This window comes from Piliocolobus tephrosceles, chromosome 14 (genome assembly GCF_002776525.5).
Source record: "Piliocolobus tephrosceles isolate RC106 chromosome 14, ASM277652v3, whole genome shotgun sequence".
Taxonomy (NCBI): domain Eukaryota; kingdom Metazoa; phylum Chordata; class Mammalia; order Primates; family Cercopithecidae; genus Piliocolobus; species Piliocolobus tephrosceles.
This window is the reverse complement of record NC_045447.1, coordinates 43,923,593-43,936,124: the sequence shown is the minus strand read 5'-3', so window position 1 is coordinate 43,936,124 and position 12,532 is coordinate 43,923,593. Positions and strand designations below refer to the sequence as shown.

The 12,532-nt window shown below is 42.6% G+C and overlaps 1 protein-coding gene across 11 annotated transcripts in view; it reads right to left on the bottom strand.

The window, feature by feature from the left end:
• Positions 1-12,532, bottom strand: part of RNF38 (ring finger protein 38) — a 141,746-nt gene that overhangs the window by 56,757 nt on the left and 72,457 nt on the right. For 2 of the 11 annotated variants that reach the window (XM_023203179.3, XM_023203182.3), the window contains exon 1: positions 3,867-4,042. The exons of 5 other annotated variants lie outside the window; for them this stretch is intronic. The gene's annotated coding sequence lies outside the window, so the exon portion shown is untranslated. Of the gene's footprint in view, positions 1-3,357; positions 3,758-3,866; positions 5,214-12,532 lie in introns of those variants that run through there. 4 more of the 11 variants (XM_023203180.3, XM_023203181.2, XM_023203183.3 and 1 more) reach the window with 3 other exon arrangements.

Below are 12,532 nucleotides of genomic sequence, written 5' to 3'. Positions count from 1 at the left end.
CGCTCTTGTTGCCCAGGGTGGAGTGAAGTGGCACAATCCTGACTCGCATGATCCTGACTCACTGCAACCTCCGCCTCCCAAGTTCAATCAATTCTCCTGCTTCGGCCTCCAGAGTAGCAGATTACAGGTGCTGGCCACCACACCCAACTAATTTTTTGTATTTTTAGTAAAGACAGGATTTCATCATGTTATCCAGGCTGGTTTCAAACTCCTGACCTCAGGTGATCCACTAACTTCAGCCTCCCAAAGTGCTGGGATTACAGGCGTGAGCCACCATGCCTGACCTAAAAAATAATTTTCAAAAGCTAATAGGTAGTATTGCGAGAAAACCAAGGACTGGTACTATGTGGGTGAGGATGTTCATTACTGCTCAGCACTGCGACAATCATTTCTAAAAAGAAATTATTTTTCCCATTCTTGAGTTTAGGCAAACAAACTGGACCCATCTCTTTCTGAGAGCACAGCAAAAATAGGGTCTGTGAAAACAGCCTAAGGCTCCCCTACTTCCTTTCCTCAGTCCACAATCCCATAAGGTGATAAAAAAGAAGGAAAAGGGAAAAGAAAACAGATACAACTAAAGAAATCCTCTTTCCATTACACACAGAATGCAGAAATAAAGGGTAGGAAAAATAAGAGTGAGATATTTTAAATAAACTTTCATTTCCTTCCCTTCCAAAATCTAGATTTGCCTACACAAAGATTTTTCTCCCCTCAAAAAAGTAAGTCTAAAATTGTTTTACTTAGGTTGGTTACCACAAAGAATTACACAGAAGTGAAAAATATTTAGACCACAAAAGTCCAAACCAATAAAAAATTTTATACACACACTCTCCCCTCTCCCTCTCTCCAAACACACGCACACACATATAATTACTTACACAATAACTGTGGGTTTTACAACAGTTGGAAAAAAGAGGTATGACCGAGTTACGATTTCATTAAATAACAATCATAATTCAAATACGTATTGCTTGCCTGCCATATGCTGGATGCTGTGACTACAAAATGGGAAAATGAAACAGTCCTTACCCTTAAAGTGACTCAGTCTAGTGAGGGACAATTAATAACAGGAACTCCAAGAGAATAATAGGTAAGAGGTAAAAAGTTCAGATCCTTAAAAAAGGGAAAGATCTAAGGCAGGCAGGCTCCATGGCAAACACCTGTAGTCCTAGTTACTCAGGAGGCCAAGAAAGGAGGATCACCTGGGCCCAGAAGTGTGAGTCCACAATGGACAACACAGCAAAACCTGTTTCTGGAAAAACTAAAATTAAAAAAAAATTTTTTAAAATGAAAAGATGTTAGAATTGGGAAAAGAGACTGTGTACATGACCCCTCTTCTTCATCTGTTTATCTGAATTTCTCTCATTAATTTACTATATAGAGTTCAAGTATGAATGCTTTATCTCCTGTAGATAACGTCGTATTAGGTAACGTTTGCTGATGAACTAGACAAGAACTATACTGTTCAAATCCATGTTTACAATCTGTTCGTTCTTTCTAGAGAAAAGGCTGAGTTAAATAGAGCAAAATGGAAGTGAAAACTGTCTGACATGTTTTCTTAGCAGGAAAACAAACACGAAACAAGTAAGTACACCCGGACGCAATGCAACAATCAAGACTAATTAAGAACTACCTTTTCCAGCAAGATGAATTACAAAATGGTGGTGGCCTAAACCAAACTAGAGGTGGTACAGAGAAATAGGTGGAATAAACTAGACGACATAATCTTGACCAATAATCTTTCCATATTGATCAAGTACCTAATCATTTCAGAAATTTTTGTAAGAACTTCTCACCCACACTTTCCACTCACAGCCTCAAAAAAAGAAAATGAGCACAAACAGAAACAGCCTAGGAATGTAACATGAATTAACGAAAAGCCTCATCCAATGCTATTGGCAGACAATAGATCTACACCCTACATTATGAGCGAACAGAATCAGTTATGTCTGACTATGCCACCTTGTTTACTCTTCATCAAAAATTAGGTTATTTTAGTAGAGAAAATTCTCAATACTGACCCAGGGTAATACCTGACAATTTAACTATAAAAACAGGATGGGCATATAAAGCCCAACAAGTATGGAAATACGACCTACCTTCTAAAATCACAGACGAAGTCAGAAGTGGAAAACCCACAGATTATATACAAGTCCAACTTTTTTAATATTTTACAGATGAGAGCCTGAGGTGCACATGACCAGTCTGTCGCAGAACTTATTCCTATAGGATCTAAGGCCTTCAAATCTCTTAGAAATAAGTCTCACAGATATATTATAAAAACCAACTTAAAATTGAATGAACAATGCATGATTAGTACGTTTGCAAAAGGTGAAATATACCAGTACATGTCTAAACTCCAGAGAAAGGGGATACAATTCCCAGGTAAACTTCCAGTCAGAAATTTCATTTTTTTATTCCAAGTGTGTCCCAGCTTCCCACACCTAATGACATCTATATGCATTTGGTTTCGTATTGTCACCTCTACAAAAGTTCTATTTCTTCCATTACACGGTGTTCCCTGAAAATAGGAACAATTTGACTTTTACTCCAACTGTCCCTATAAAAGGGAACTTTTTTGAAAGCCTACATACAAGGGTTGCTTGCTATTGAAAGAAATTTATGGTAAATGTTCAAGTATAACAGCACTCGCAATCAAGGCTGAATAGGATACAGCAGACTTGCAACTCTAAGGTAACAACTGTATTATGAGCTTTGAATACATTTAAGTTTTCATATATTAAGTCCACCTCTTAAGAAAAAAGAAACGGCAAGTCATACGATGGTGGCGATAATTACGTGTGTGTTTCTACTTTCGGTAGAAAAATTAGCATACCCAACTTTTACTGAATAATAGCATACATCATTTTTGCAACACAAAGAAAAATACTGTACCTTACAAGCCATACAGACATAAACAAAAACTTTATTTTTTTTTTGGACCTCAATAACCTAAAATACTCCCGTTTCAAAAACCAACCTCTCTCACGCTTCAGCCCTGAAAGAACTTTCATCCCCTGAGAACAAAACGCAGCCTGTCTAGAAACCCACGGAAGTAGAAGGACGCCAGAGAGGACCCTTTCCACCGGGTTCCGCGTTCTCCTGGGTGACATCATTTCACCTGCGTCTCGACAAAAAGGGAGGGAGCGAGGAAGGGAGACAGCGAGACCATCTGCCGGGCAGTGGGCCGGCGGCTCCCGGAGCTAAGACCGCGCCTCCTCGCCGCCGCGGGAACAAAGAGCGCCTGGCGGCCGGGCCAAACCTTAGCCCAAGACTCGGGTGCGGCCCCTCAGGCTCCCAACGGCCCGCGGCCCGTCCCGCCCTCGCGCTGCAGCCAACGGCTGCGGCGGCCAGTACCTGCGAGGGGAGGCTCCGCCCTGCAGGGCAGCTCCCGCGGCTCCTCGCTGGGCCGCCGCCTCCTATTGTGACTGCTCGCCCAGCCCGCGGCCAGCTCGCCAGATCCGCCGTCCGCGGGCCTCCTCACCCCCGGAACCCCGGCTCCAACTGAGGCGCTGTCACTGCGCTTTCTTCTTCCCGGCACCATCACACGGGCCGCGCCAAGAAACGACGGCTGCACGCCCAGAGATGACAGAGTCGCCTAACGCCTCGGAGGCTCCATCCTCTCCGCCCCCGCGCCCCAAACGCCTAGGCCTCGGCCCCGTCCCGCAACACCGCACTAGGGGCCCGGCCCCGCCCCGCCGCACCCCGCTTCGGCGATCACAGACCCCGGCTCGCTGCGCGCCGGCGCACTGGCCTCCGCTGCGCGCGCAGGCGACGCCCCTCGCCGCTAGGCCGCGAGACGCGCGGCCCTCCCACTTCTTGGGTACGGATCATCCGTCCCACCCCGTCCCCTCGCCAGCACAAACCTAGAGAGCCCAGCGCGCCAGACCGCCGGAGCTCTCCTCCCCTTTCTCCTAGGCTCCGCACCGCGCGCCGAGCCCCCTTTGTTTCCACCCCACGGGGGAAAGGGGCGGGGCGGGGCTGCGCGCGGCCCGGCGCACGACTCGGACTAGTTCCGGCAACAGAGCTGGGCGCGCAGCACCACTGCGCAGCCCCGCCCCAGCCCGCCCCCCCGCCGCCCTGCGGACAGCAGGGCCCTGTTCCAATTCGTATAAATCATCTCTTCGTAAATTGTTGCTACTGTTCTGTGCCTCCTACCTACAAAACTCCGCAATCAAACAGTAACTAACCTCAGGTAGTTCTTACAGCATAAATGCATTCACGTGGCCCGAAAAGTAGGAATTTTTATTGCAGTACACAAAGGGGTCGCTCAATGGAGCAAGCAAACAGGTTCGAATCCAACTTGTCCGAGGCTTCAAGTGTGACTGACAGTTGTTCAGACGTCGCTTGGGGAGGGGAAATAAGAACAAAGATTGAAGTCGGCTTGGCTCCTGTCCTGATAATCACGATACAAGAGAGAAAATAAAAATTTCCACAAAAGCACAGTCCATACAAGGAAAAAATAGTAAAGTGGTATCAGAGTTAAGGAGAGAGGACAGTCAAGGGGACAACATGGAAGGGGTGGGCTTTTTAAAGCAGATACAAATTAGATGTTTCCCACAAGGATGGTGATCATATTTTAGGGTGGTAGAGTAAAATTATTAAGGATCAGTCAACAGAAAACTCGGGTTCTGAGGTTCTAGTTCTTTTGGCATTACTTAAACCAGTCTCTCCCTCTCTGGGCCTCAGCTGCATCTAGTAGAAAATGGGGGAAATCAGACTAAATGTTGTTTCAGGACCTTCTGAACCTTGGACATTCTGTTTATGAACAACACTATATGGTAATTATTTGTGTACACTTGTCTCCCACTATCAGACTGAGCACCCAGACTCTTGGAACTGTGTAAACCCAAGGCCCAAGCCTAGTGCCAGAAAAACAAGAGTAGGTGTTTAGCAACTGCTGAATCAAAGTTCCAGCAATAACATCACAGGTTTTGGAATTCCAGGACAAAGAGAAGCTGGAAAGAGGTATTAGGCCCCTATGAACATACCCACCCCAAACCCATACTCGAATTATGTAACCCAGTTAACCAGCTGGCTCTCTCCTGAAGCAGCCAGTTTGGAGATGATCACATCTAAACTTGTTTTTTGTTTTTTTTTCTTTTTTTTTTTTTTTTTTCATTTCAAGGTAAAGTGCCAACCATATCTTTAAGTGTATCCAATGTATCCTATTTCTATCCTCTGTATCCCTCACAAATTGCAATGTACTGTGAATTCGCCTTGCATTACAGATCTTCCACTAGAATCTAAGCTTAAAAAAAAAAAAAAATCCCTACATAACACAGACCACCCTGAAGTAGCTTCCTCCAAGCTTGGATAGGACTATGTGAAGAGAGGGGAAAGCGGAGAAGAACATCAGGAAAGGAAAGGGAAATTACATTCGGGAGCTGTCTAATTATAAGAGGCAGATTCCTCAAGTGCTGAACTCAGCAGCAAAAATCTATTACAGTCCTCCAACATTCCTCACCTATAAGCTTCAGCAAATCAAGCTTTCTGAAACCTCTCAAATGGTTACCATCTTCAACAATGCTGTCACAACCCTATATTGGATAGTTTTAAATGTGTACCACAATTTGTTCTTTTTTTTTTTTTGAGACAGGGTGCTCTGTCGACCAGGCTGGAGTGCAATGGCTGGATCACATCTCACTGTGGTCTCAAACTCCTGGGCTCAGGCAATCCAGGCTAAATTTTTGATTTTCGGGAGAGACAGGTCTCACTATGTTGCCCAGGCTGGTCTCTAACTCCTGAGTTCAAGCAATCCTCCCATACTGGCCTTCCAAAATGCTGGGATTATAGGTGTGAACTACGATGCACAGCCTCTAATTTATTTATTAACCAGAAAATCATAAGCCATGCAAGTAAACACTCAAAGAGTAGGCAGGCTTTTAAGGTGGTGGGCCACCTTTGACAACCTAATGTGGCAGGGGTTAAAGTTATACCAGAGCAGTCACTTAACTACAGGCCAGCTAAAATTTTATTTGGTGTCTGTCCGCAAAGGTGGAAAGTCCCATTGTAGAACTAAGAAAACTTTCTGCAGTGACAAAAATATTCTACATCTGTCCCATTGAAAAGGCTGCCACTAGCTAGTGACATGTGGCTACTAAGCACTTGAAATGTGGCTAGTCTAATTAATGAATTGTCCAGGATCAGTTTTAAAAGCCACACAGGGCTAAGGGACAGTACAGCATTTGTAAGAAAAGGTGCTTTTGGCAAGACCTTTTTGAGAATTCTGACTCCGAGGCTGCCCTTTAAAAAACTGGTTTTCTTGACAAAAGTGAAAATTGTGATTGACTACTGTTATTCCAGAGGTACCCAAGTCATTTGAGTCCCTTCAATTTTAAAATAAAAATATATCAAAACACTGTTTACTGAACAGGAAAATGCTGAAGTTCCTTCAGATGGTTCTGGTAGCTATTCAATGAGATTGTTTACTCTGGTGTTCTGCCATTCTAATACATGGGAATAACAGCAGCCACTATTCAAAAACTGCATAGAATTTTAGAACCGATCACCCAGTGAACAAATTCAGCCTATTCTTCAAAGCCAAATCTCACCCACTTTTCACCTTGTAAAGAATGTGACTCTGCAAATTCTCTTTTATACCATCATGTTTCTCTGCTGGATTATTTCTAACAGAACACACAAACACACCATTAATTTCTCCCATCTTTAAATCTTTATAGTTAATGGTTTCAGGTTTGTGCTTCTAGTTGCTGTTATTATCCTGTTTAAGAAATATTTCCCTACACTTGGGTCATAAAGACATTTGCCTATATTATTTCCTTACAATTTTTATTATTTTCTCTTTTCCATTTAGATCTACACATCACGTGGAATTGATTTTTGGTGTTGGTGAGGTGGGAATCAAGTGCTCCCTTCCCCATACAGACATCTACTTGACACAGCATCATATACTGAAAAAGACTTGCCAACTGCTCCTTTGTTTAAAAAACTGGCCACATATGCATCAGTTTGTTTCTGGGTTCAGTAGTCTGTTGCACTGTTCTCTTTATCCCTGTGCTGATCCACACCATCGTCATTACTGCAGCTGTATAAGACTTCCTTTCATCTGTTATAGCAGGTTGTCCTTCAGAGTGTCTACGTTATTTCTGGCCTTTTGAATTTCCATAGGAATTTAGAATCAAATTATTTCAGAAGAAGGAAAGAAAAAAAGACAAGGAAAAAGATGAAACTGCTGGGATTTTCTTGGGGCTGCATTAGATCTAGAAATGAGTTAAGGAATATTGGAAGATTCAATATTGTAAAGATAGCAATCTATAACCTATTTACTTGAGTCTTTAATTCTTTCAATAATGCTTCATAGTTTTCTGTCAAGGTCTTGCACATTTTCGTTCTTAGGTTTATTCTAGGTTTTTAGTATAATTCAATGATTAATTCTAATAGTTTATCTCAGTTCTTTTGAGTTTTCTATATGCACAATTCTGTTTATATCCTTGTTTACTTGGCAGAAAATCCTGGCTGTTGTATTTCTTTCTTTCCAACATGTACTCATTTTCTTGTCTTAGTGCACTGGCAAGGACCTCTAGCACAGTGCTAACCAGACAGCTTTAGTTTATCCCAAACCTCAAATGAAAAACTGTCAATATTTAATATTTAAGTACGGTGTTTGTAGTTTTGTTTTGTTTTGTTTTTAAAGATCCCTTTAGAAAATTAAAGGAATTCTCTATTTCTAATTTGTTAAAAATTTATACATGAGCTGGGTGCAGTGGCTCACACGTGCAATCCCAGCACTCTAGGAGGTTGAGGTAGGCAGATCACCTGATGTCAGGAGGCCAGCCTGGCCAACATGGTGAAGCCCCATCTCTACTAAAACTACAAAAAATTAGCCAGGCATGGTGGCACGTGCCTGTACTAGCTACTCGGAAGGCTGAGGCAGGAGAATTGCTTCAACCCAGGAGGCAGAGGTTGCAGTGAGCTGAAATTGTGCCTTTGCACTCCAGCCTAGGCAAAAGAGAGAGACCTTGTCTCTTCAAAAAAAAAGAAAAAAGAAAAAAAAATTTGTAAATGGATGTTTGATTTTCTGAAAAACTTCTGTAATCATATGATTTTTCTGTTAATATGTGAATTTGATTGGCTTGGGGGTGTTCAACCAAATTCACATTCCTAATCAGCCCATTTTAGGCTTACTGTATTGCTCTAAATGGTTGATTTGGTTTGTTTAGAATTTCTGCTTCTGTGTTTTGAGTGAGATTACCTGTAATTTTCCATTTTTGTAATGTCCCTGTCAAGTTTTGTTACAAAGACTTATGCTAGCTTCAGAAAATGAATCAGGGAGTACTGGCTTGCTTTCTATTCTCTAGAAATGTTTCTTTAAAACTGGTGTTATGCCTTCTTTAAATGTTTAGGAAAATTTGCTGGTTGGTTAACTGGACTTGGAGTTAAACTTCCTTAGATATCCTGTTTTTTCTTTGTTTCTAATTAAGGCAAAACAACTGTAATCTTAGAAGATATATATATATATATATATGTATTATATATATGAATGAAAGATCTCATTCTGAAATTCACTATCTGCTTCTAGAAAACCATTTCTCAATCTTGTGAATTTGAAGGGTACTGCTGCTACAAATAAATTTTAAAACACATTACATAAACAATAATCATAAACAAATTTAAATACGTGCTAGTTAATAGTCTGTCAAATGGTAAATATACAGTTCATTTTTGTGACCAGTTTTGCATTTCTAGACATTAAGGAATATCTAAATAATGGTTATCTGAAGGATCTTTTTACAAAAAAGGTGACTGTGGGTTACAGGCTATCCTCCTTATCCCTCTACATACTTGTATCGTAATACCTTACAGCATTTATCAAATATCTGTTTCCTCCTATTAAACTGTAAGCTCCTCAAGTCTCAGTTCTGCTTTGTTTGTATATCCCTGACACCAATGTTGGGGGGCAGAATGGATGACGGAGAATGCACAAAAATGGAAAGAGGACCATCTCCTATTTTAAGGCATTGAAAGGGATGATTCAACAGCTATAGATAAAGAACCACTTGTCCAAATGCTGAAGAACTATTCACACGGAAGGAAATGTCAAAGGAGGTGCTGGGTAAAGAATGGCTTACCTGCTGGAAGTTCTGGAAGGCAGTTTCCCATTGGTTAACACCGTCAGTACCGTTCTGCCATCACATCCACATCCAAGTATCCTGACTATAATCTCACTCCAACCTCTATCTCTATTGCCGAGTTAGTGGCCTCTCCTGTGTGTTCTAAAATAGCATTAACTATTCTGCCTTCCAACTTTGTATTTACTTGACACTTCTGCCCAGTAAATAGTAAACTTCTTGAAGCCAAGGACTAAGTGTCACCAAATCTGGCAAGGGGTTAGCACATGCCAAGTGCTTAATAAATAGTTCAATTAATGATATGTAAATATTTCACAGCAGTGGTTGATTCTATGTTTCTCGCTAGCTAAATTCCCAAGGAGAAACGAAGCACAGGAACAATGGAAAGTGGGCAGTGAAAAGAGAGGAAAAGGGATGCAAATAAAATAAATTTCAAAATTTTCCCTGAAGCTAGCTTTCCTGTCATCCCTAAGTTTCCTTTCTTCCTCCAAAACCAGCTAAAAGGATTGAATAACATAAAGCTGCACTGGGCTGGGCGTGGTGGCTCACGCCTGTAAACCCAGCACTTTGGGAGGCTGAGGTGGGCAGATCACTTGAGCTCAGGAGTTCGAGAATAGGCTGGGCAACATGATGAAACCCCGCCTCTGCCAAAAATACAAAAAAAAAAAGATAAAGATAAACTGAGGGAAAAGGCATATTGGCTGAACAGCATTTAAGCTATGCAGTATCTACACGCATGCTACAACTTGATCTACTACTGCAAAACAATCAGCATAAGCAGTTTCACCCAGAAATGTTAACGCCTATCAAAGCAGAAAAATTATCAGCAGCTGCTGGCTGTAGCAACTAGAGACCAGAAGAGGGCAGCAAAGGCTCACCCAAATCCAAGTCCACTGAAAGCCTCCCATATTATATAGCCACTTACCCAGCTTTGGGGCGAAGAGTTAGTCAGATGGCTGTTCCCACAGTGCAGGTGAGAGATGACTTGGAATAAGCCATGGTAGCTGGGATGACAGAGGGAAAGTAGTCATACCACTACTTCATGGTAGTGAAGGTGTGAAGGGGCTAAAGCAGGTGGACAGTGAAAAGGCATCAGCCAAGAAGGAGTTCAAATGAAGAAACCTAAGTGCCTAGGACAGCCAAGTCAGAAACAGAAAAAGAGAGACCCATACCAATCAGAAGCAGAGAGCCAAGGGCACAAATAAAGCATGCACTGCACATCACAGCACATTCAACCTCTAGAACAGGGGAAACAGGCAGAAGCTGACCCTGAGGCAGGAGGCCTCTATTATATGGCCTGCTGTAACCTAGCATCTTTGCAGCCATGTTCTTGCTCATTCTGTTCCAGAGAACAGACAGCACCTTGGGTTCGACTGTAGTTGCTCCAGCAGCTTCATCTCAGGGGCAATCATATTCTGGTACTACAGTTTTTACCAAATCCAATGGAGACCCAGAGCACAAAAAAAAGTTAGCCACGTACAGATCTAGGTTATTCTTTTCAACAAAGCCAATTCTTTCTCTGTAAGGGAGGAACCATCTCTGTATTTTTTTTTTTTTAATCCTGTATTACATTTAGGTTGTTCTCAGTGCTTCGCTATTACAAAGGTATTATTAATATTCATACATATAGTTTGGCACGCATTTGAAAATATATCCATAAAAGTACATTTCTAGAAGTAAAATTGCTAGTTCAAACAGTATGTGATTTTTCTTTTTTTTTGAGGCAGAGTCTCGCTCTGTCGCCCGGGCTGGAGTGCAGTGGCCGGATCTCAGCTCACTGCAAGCTCCGCCTCCCAGATTTACACCATTCTCCTGCCTCAGCCTCCCGAGTAGCTGGGACTACAGGCGCCCGCCACCTCGCCTGGCTAGTTTTTGTATTTTTAGTAGAGATGAGGTTTCACCGTGTTAGCCAGGATGGTCTCGATCTCCTGACCTCGTGATCCGCCTGTCTCGGCCTCCCAAAGTGCTGGGATTACAGGCTTGAGCCACCACGCCTGGCCCCAGTATGAGATTTTTCTTAAAATTTCAAGATATATTGCTACACTGCCTCCTAAAAGGCAGCATCAATTTTTTGAAACCTGTCACCCAGGTTGGGGTACAGTATCATGATCACAGCTCACTGCAGCTTTGAACTCCTAGGGCTCAAGTGATCCTCCCACCTCAGTGCTGAGTAGCTGGGGCTACAGGCATATGCCACCACAACAGATTAATACTTGTATTTTTTTTTTTTTTGTAGAGACAGGGTTTCGCCACGTTGCCAAGGCTGGCAATTTTTATTCAAAGCAAAGCTAACTGATCACAGTTTGGAGTTGACCCTGGAGGGGAATCAGCCGTTTTCAGGGTACTCCCTGAGGAAAGATAGGCTGGTCCTATGGACAGCAGTAAGCCAAGCCTCAGAGAAGAGAGAAGCCCTGAGGCAGAACTTGGGCCAGTATATTTTGAGTGAAGCCATATTTCATATGCAGTTTTAAGTTCTCTTTGTTCTAATGCCCTTCTGTTAAATTCTTTATTAAATATTAATAGCCTAGGAACCAGGCGCAAACTATAGTCTTATTAAATACTAGAGCCTAGGAGCTAAGCCCAAACTTAAGCCAAAGTGACACCAGTGAGAACACCTTAGGGAAGCCAGTGACCAATGGGCCATGGGTCAAAGGACTGGCTGGAAGGACAAGTAGCTTACCTAGGAAGTCCCAGAAATACCTGGAGAGGAAAGTCAGACAAACTGTTCAACTGAAGTTAAGAAGAGCAAGGACTCATATCGTTAAGAATTGGGTATTAATGGAAAATGTGATCCCAAAAGTCAGTGAAATGAGGACTTAAATGGGTTATACTTACAAAAGTGCTTCAAGAAAATAAATGATGTTATGCACATGGCTGGGCGTGGTGGTTCACCCCTGTAATCCCAGCACTTTGGGAAGCGGAGGGGAGCGGATCACTTGGGATCAGTAGTTCGAGGCCAGCCTGGCCAACATGGCAAAACCCTGTCTCTACTAAAAATACAAAAAGTAGCCGGGTATGGTGGTGAATGCTGGTAATCCCAGCTGCTTCGGAGGCTGTTGAGAGAGAAGAGAGGGAGGGAAGGAGGGAAGGAGGGAAGGAGGGAAGGAAGGAAGGAAGGAAGGAAGGAAGGAAGGAAGGAAGGAAGGCAGGAAGGAAGGCAGGCAACAGAAGCACAGACAACTAGCTACTTTACTTTTGGGAAGGACAATGAGAAGTCGCTGAAAAATGGGAATCAGAGTCTTAAGAAGTCTGAGATGCAAGAAACATTTGAATGTTGCAGACGAGACTGCCTGAACGTCTTACTATTTCCATTATGTTCAATGAGGAACACTTTCCTCCAGGGAATTCTGGTGGAGCTCAATTACCTGTACAGTCAACAACTTGCTCTAGATGACACACACCCTGCTATAGACGTCTAACATTTTGCATTCATGAAATGT